Raw genomic sequence first — 7,500 nt, 5'->3', positions numbered from 1 at the left:
GGAGGATTAAGATCCAAGTGGTTTAGCATTGGAATTATGTCCCTTAGGAGGATTAAGATCCAAGTGGTTTAGCATTGGAATTATGTCCCTTAGGAGGATTAAAATCCAAGTGGTTTAGCATTGGACTTATGTCCCTTAGGAGGATTAAGATCCAAGTGGTTTAGCATTGGACTTATGTCCCTTAGGAGGATTAAAATCCAAGTGGTTTAGCATTGGAATTATGTCCCTTAGGAGGATTAAGATCCAAGTGGTTTAGCATTGGACTTATGTCCCTTAGGAGGATTAAAATCCAAGTGGTTTAGCATTGGAATTATGTCCCTTAGGAGGATTAAGATCCAAGTGGTTTAGCATTGGACTTATGTCCCTTAGGAGGATTAAGATCCAAGTGGTTTAGCATTGGACTTATGTCCCTTAGGAGGATTAAGATCCAAGTGGTTTAGCATTGGACTTATGTCCCTTAGGAGGATTAAGATCCAAGTGGTTTAGCATTGGACTTATGTCCCTTAGGAGGATTAAGATCCAAGTGGTTTAGCATTGGACTTGCGCCCCTTAACATATGGCTTCAAGTTGTTTAGCATTATAATTATGACTCTTAGCATGTGTAAGATTCAAGTGGTTTAATATTGGAAATACAGCCCTTAGCATATGGATTCGAGTGGTTTTGATTTGGAATGGTGTCCCCTGTGCAGGATACATGGTTTGAATACCGGCAGTACTTTGGCAAGGGGGTGGTGTGGGATGGTGTGTGTGTGTGAAGGGTTAAGGCACGGTCTCCCCTGGTCAACATGTGCTGACTGGCTTATGCTTTAAAAAAAAACAACTATCGGGTTTAAATGTGAGGACATAATGAAACATCAGTGTCACTGTAATCTCTATCAGTGTTAGGTGGATGATCAGAAATGCTTGAAAAAAAAAGTGTTAAAGAAACCACCTGAAAAGAAAGTATTGCTGCCTAAAAAAGCAAACCTGTTGGATTAACTGTGTTTAGCAAGGCAACAGATATGCTGTTCAATTCATCACCATCTCACTGTCTCTGTCTCTCTGTCTGTCTGTCTGTCTCTCTCTGTCAGCCTCTCACTATTTTATCTACCACCATGCCAGTGATGTTCTGACTTGCTGGTTAGAAGAAACATACTGTACTCTGCTGTACCAGTCTTCAAACACTGCCTGGAACTTGCAATTTGTTTACAGTTGCTGCTGTCTGTTGTTTACCAGTATCCACCCCCTCTCTCCCCCCTCAATCCCCACGCACTCTCTCCCCCCCTCAATCCACACGCACTCTCTCCACCCCCCACCCCCCTCTCTCCCCCCTCAATCCCCATGCACTCTCTCCCCCCCTCAATCCACACGCACTCTCTCCACCCCCCACCCCCCTCTCTCCCCCCTCAATCCCCATGCACTCTCTCCCCCCCTCAATCCCCACGCACTCTCTCCACCCCCCACCCCCCTCTCTCCCCCCTCAATCCCCACGCACTCTCTCCACCCCCACTCCCCTCTCTCCCCCCTCAATCCCCATGCACTCTCTCCACCCCCACCCCCCCACACCCCCCTCTTCTCCCCCCATCCTGCCCCCCCTCCTTCCCTCCCCCGACCCCTCTCTGCACACACCCAAATTGTTTTCTGTAGATCTGTGATTCACAACTCCTGTTGCACTGATATTTTGACGAACGATAATATTTATCTGCAGTGTGAGTTGTCTTGCCTACAGCCTGTAATGCAATAGTTTAAACATATATATACTTTACATATGTTTATGTGTATTCCAAGTCTTTCTGCCCAGTTCGGCAATATTATGTAACTATAGAGCTCAAGAAAATCATGTAATTTTAATTAATGGTTGAGGGTACATGTTAGATGTTGATAATGAACTTTTGGGGGAAAAAAATTGGAGGTGTTGTTTATATTTTAACCTGCTGTATAGCTAAAATAGTCGAATATAAATTTTATTTGCATTGCTTTGAAGGTTGTTTTATTTTTATTTTTTTACATTGTAACTGCTATATCATGAGTTTGTATGTTTATAACGCCCCCGAAAACGGAGTATGGCTGCCTACATGGCGGGGTAAAAATGGTCATTCATGTGATTGCCCACTCTTGTACATATGAGTGAACGTGGGAGTTGCAGCCCACGAACAAAGAAGAAGAAGAGGAAGAAGTATGTTTAGAACAATGAAAATTTCATAACACTGTTACTAGTGGGTGTTTTGTGACATCTATTTATCAAAATGTGTTGGCATACTTACACAAGTACATGTACAGATGAGCAAACACACACATACATATATCGTTCGTACACATGCACAAACACACATACAGCTATGCAAACATTTCTGAGTGCATATAATCGAGCACAAACACATACACACTGAAACAGTAGACTTTGTGATGTTTGCAAGAACAGATGCCTAAATGCTTTAGCTTGCCAACATTACAGTATTGCAGGCTTTTCAAAGTACTGCTTGCAGGGTACAGTTGTGTATGACTGTCATGTAACAGGCTGTTATATTTCATTTTCTGCTTCATTTAGTGACAGCTTAAAGTGTTTGCATCATATCAGCTGTATGGAGAAGTGATGTGAAGAATTAAGGGACTGCACGCAGAAAGACAGCAATTTATTTAGTGCATGCATTTCCGGCAATATTTGTGGCATGCACTGCTTTTCCTTTTAACGAAGAACTGCTTATTTTATGATAGTTTTTGTGTGGATTTCATGGTCGTGTAGAGTTTGTTGTTTTTGACATACCCCTGACTCTATACTAGTGCTATACTCACTTTTTGCCCAAGATGTATGGATATACATATTAACAGAAATGTATACCGATATAAATAATGCTCACTATGAGTTGGCTGTTGTCTTGATATTAATAACCTACTGCTCTTGTAACTTTCTCTTCAACATAAGTTTTGTATCGATAATTTACTGTTTGGTTATGGAATTGAGTAAAATGTGGTGATGGACATTTTTTTTTTAATTGCGGTCCACCTTATTAGCACATATTGTCCACGCAATAGAGAATTAATTTTGTGTGATGCTGAACTTAAACAAGAAAATCTGTGAAAAAAATATTCCTTTTTATGTGAATTTAAGTTTTGATTATGCATGGAAAAAAACTATTCCATTTATTTTGTGACTTATTATATGTGCTCATTATACTATGCTTGTATGTAACAACCATCATGCCTGTCCAAAACAATTCCATTTATTGTTGCTGTTATGTTGCTGCTGCTAAGCGGAAGGGAGGTTTGCAAAAATAGAACGTTTGTTTGAGGTGACCAGCTGGAATGAGGACTTCCTGAAATTGTGGAAAATGTTATTTCTGTTGAGAACATAATTATGTTCTGTTGTTGCATTCATTTCAGATCAAGTTATCAACTCTGTGACACCTGTGAAGAAACAATTTTAAAGAGTTTAAAATCACTCTTGTCAACCGGAAGTGTGATTGATTTTTTTCAATCTTTTTTTTGTCTTCAGCCCTTTTAAACAAACAAACAAGCAAACAAAAATTGCATCGGATACCAACACCGAGAAAGACATTTGTCACAGTTTTTCTGGGTGGTAGGATGTTGTGCTTCATAACGAAGTGTGATGATGTTAATCTTCTGACTGTTCACTTTGTGGGATAGTAAATATACTCTTCCCTTCCAAACACACATTTGTGTGCACACACAGACATGCACGCACGCACAAACACACACACACACACACACACAGAGTATAGCCCGGGAGAAGTGGTGTAAGTGGTGAAGAGGAGAGGTGAAAATTGACTGGATTTTTGGGAAGGGGAGGAATTGAAAATGAGGTGATGACATTTGAATTTCTTTACACTGGTTGGTGGTGACTAGCTAGGCTCATGGTATTTCAGCCTGTGCGCGTCAAGCAGAACAGTCTTCGGTCAATCTCATTTTGAGCAATTAATAAGATGAATAAAATTGTAGAAAATGAGTCCATCTGTTAGTTTGCATTTGTGAAATGAGTTGTGAAGTCAGAAGCTTGATAATTTTTACAAAGTGAGATTTATTTCAGGGAATTTATAATGACAAAAAAGACCCTTCAAATTGTGTTTGCAGTAATAGCAAGTTAAAAGACAAGGGAAATTGATCAAAGACGTAACTATTATTCTGTGGTATGTGATGAAAAAAAAATCCCTCTGATTGTGGGTGCGGTCATGGCAAGTTAGAATCAAGGGAAAATGATATGGACTATTGTTGTGTGGTATGTGGTGCTGAATTATTTTGAAAGTTTGTGTGAAAAGACGGGAGGTTGTCAAGAATGATTCACAAAGTTAGGAGACTGAAAAGTGCAGAAAACTTCAGTGTCTGTAAAGTTCAGAACCCCTGAGAAAGGAGGGAGAGTTATAGAAGAGTTTTAGGTGTTGAAACAAACCGCTTGGTTAAAGTGAGGACACTGTTTTTCACTTGTATGTAGATTGTATCTGTATGTGTTTGTAGGTGTTTTTTTTCTTTTAACAAACTTGATCTGCTTGCATTAAAAGTGTATCATAATAAAACGTACATTTTGTCTTGTTTTTATTTGTGTGTGCATTTTTGTGTGACTGAATGTATGTGTGTGTGTTGTTATGCTTTAGCATTTCTACGTGCAATCTATTAACTCATTGATTTTACTATTTTACTTATTTTTTCATGAGTACAATCAAAGTGAAGATTGAAATGAAGCCGGACAATGTAAGGGATTAGTACAATACAATTCAACCCAACCCAACCCAACCCAACCCTACTCTACACTACACGACACGACACTTCACTTCACAATTCATCTTTATTCATTTGATTGTTCCTATTAAACACAGATGCACAAGTGTTAACAAATAAGGACCTACCCTCTCTCTTTCTCTCTCGCTCGCTCACTCGCTCGCTCGCTTTTGATAGCTGATGAAGTAAGATAAGATCACTAGCGAAATTTATCGTCCTAGCATGTGATTGTCGGAAAAAGAAATTATCTTCAGAAGCCTTATAGTTATCGAAAAAAAACACGTTACCCTGATGCCAGTTCCACAGTTTATAATTCTGAATGACTTTGTAGAAAGTTGGATGGTCGAGCTTTTTTATTTTCCCTTTTAATCTTAACAATATTTGTATTTTATGATTTTGTTGTTTGTTCTTGATTTACTCTTAGCATTGTGTTGATTTCTCTGTAAACCGCCGTTATTCTTTTGTTCATACATTGTCCCCCTTGCCGAAGGATAGTATTGTCAATGGCAGTAAAACAATGTCCGTGTCCGTCTCTCTCTCTCTCTCTCTCTCTCTCTCTCTCTCTCTCAAACATACACACACACACACTCTCTCTCTCTTACACACATGCCTGTAATTTTGAGTATCTCTTCCGTGGCATTGCTCAACCTGGTCAACTGTGATGAGCTACAGTATTAAACCTGATCCCTGTATATCTCCTTTGTACAAAAGTTCTGCTGATTTCTTCATCAAAGGCACCCGCAAGAACAAATGGCATGCCTTTGAATTAAGACAATTTTTTATAGATGGTTTCAATCTAGTGTGTGTTAAAGACAATTTGAAAGTCTGAAAGTGATCGCACATTAATTTTTGTGAAAGCAAATTGTCTTTGACGCGAAAGACCATTGCGCCATTTTTTCCCCCATTTTCTGCTACTTCATCTTTCTATGATTCGACACTACACACTCACACACACACACACACACACACCACGCACGCACGCACTCACACGCACGCATGCACGCACGCACACACACACACACACACGTACGCACGCACAGACAGACACACACACAGGCACACACACACGCACGAAAACACACACACACACGCACGCACGCACTCACACGCACGCACACAGACACACGAGCACACATACACACACGCGCGCGCGCACGCACACACGTGCGCGCGCACGTACGCACACACGGAGAGAGAGAGAGAGAGGTGGGTAGATGGATGGCTAGGTAGGTAGGAAGATTCGTGGGTAGGTAAACAGGTACGTAGGTGGGTAGATATTGATAGAAATATCACTATATTGATACCTGTACATACATACACATGGCTCGAGAGACAGACAGACAGAGACAGAGAGATGATTATGATGATGCTTATGAGCAACTGCCAATGACACAGACAGAGAGAGAGAGAGAAAGAGAGAGAAGGCACAGAGAGAGACAGGGAGAGATAGACATTAAAAAGGCAAGAGAGTGAAAGAGAGAAACAGAGAGGGAGAGAGATAGACAGAGAGATGATGATGATGGTGATGATGAGCAATAGCCAGTGACAGAGACAGACTCACACAGGCATATACATAGCGGCAGAGAGACATAGTGAGAGAGATATATAAATATATACATATCGATATAGAAAGAGAGAGTGAGTGAGAGAGAGACAGAGAAGCAGAACAAGAGAGAGAGACACAGAGCGGGACATAGACAGAAAGAGAGTGAGAGTGAGAGACACAGACATAGAGAAGAAGAAGAACAAGACGAAGATGAAGAAGAAGAGGACATCTCTCCCACAGCTGTGAAACAAATGGGGATCAAGAGGAAGTCACTGCCTTTTGATCTAGTGATGGACTCTCAGAAAATAGAATGTGAAATAAAAGATGAAACAAAAGAGAAATGAATTAAGAGTGGACAGAAAAAAGTGGAGACAGAAACCATAGACATGGAAAGGAAAAAGTGGAGACAGAAACCATAGACATGGAAAGGAAAAAGTGGAGACAGAAACCATAGACAGAGGAAAACATCCCACGTGTTCTGCCTACATTTATCTGGCTGTGTAGTATGTGTTCTTTTTCTGTCTTTCTGTCTTTCTTTCTTCTTTTCACTCTTTCTTTCTTTCTTTTTGTTCTTTTTTTTGGTTTCTTTTTCTTTTCTTTCCCTTTCTTTCTGTTTTCCTTCCTTTCTTTGTTTCTTTTTTCTGTCTTCTTTTCCCTCTTTCTTTTCTTTTTCTTTCTTTTTTTATTCCTTTCTTTCTTTCCTTTATTCTTTTCTTTCTTTCTTGTTCTTTCTTTCTTTTCTTTTCTTCTTTCTTTCTTTCTTTCTTTCCTTTCTTTTTCTTTCTTTCATTCTTTCTTTTCTTCTTTCTTTCTTCTTTTCCCTTCTTTCTTTTTCTTTCTTTCCCTTCTCTTTTCTCTTTCGTATTTACTTCTTCCTGTCTTTCATTCTGTTGCATTCTGCTTTATTTCTTCCTTCCTTCCTTCCTGCCTTCCATCTATCTTTTTATCTATGTTCTGTATCATTTTGTCTGTCCTTCCACCCATTTCTTTTTTTTTTCCTTTATTTTTTCTATCTGATTTTTTTCTTCTGTTCATCTTTTCGTTCTTCACTTTCTTCTATTTCTTGCTGTTTCTTTTTTTCTTCTTCTCTCTCTCTCTCTCTCTCTCTCTCTCATTCTCTGCCTTCTTTGTTTCATCTTTCATTTCGTGTATAGTCTCTTTCTTTCTTTTCCTTTTTTAAAATTAAAAAAAAATATTTTAAAAATTTTTACTACAAAGTATTTCTTCTTCAGTTTCCCTTTCCT

At 39.4% G+C, this 7,500-nt stretch overlaps 1 protein-coding gene across 2 annotated transcripts in view; it reads left to right on the top strand.

The window, feature by feature from the left end:
* Positions 1 to 4,512, top strand: part of LOC143276586 (extended synaptotagmin-2-like) — an 85,786-nt gene extending 81,274 nt beyond the window's left edge. For both annotated transcript variants that reach the window (XM_076581186.1, XM_076581185.1), the window contains exon 22: positions 1 to 4,512. This exon is cut by the window's left edge and continues 7,046 nt beyond it. The gene's annotated coding sequence lies outside the window, so the exon portion shown is untranslated.
* The last annotated feature ends 2,988 nt before the right edge of the window (positions 4,513 to 7,500 follow it).

This window comes from Babylonia areolata, chromosome 32, assembly GCF_041734735.1.
Source record: "Babylonia areolata isolate BAREFJ2019XMU chromosome 32, ASM4173473v1, whole genome shotgun sequence".
Classification (NCBI taxonomy): Eukaryota; Metazoa; Mollusca; class Gastropoda; order Neogastropoda; family Buccinidae; genus Babylonia; species Babylonia areolata.
Note: the sequence above shows the minus strand (reverse complement) of the source record. Positions and strands in the feature narration are given on the sequence as shown.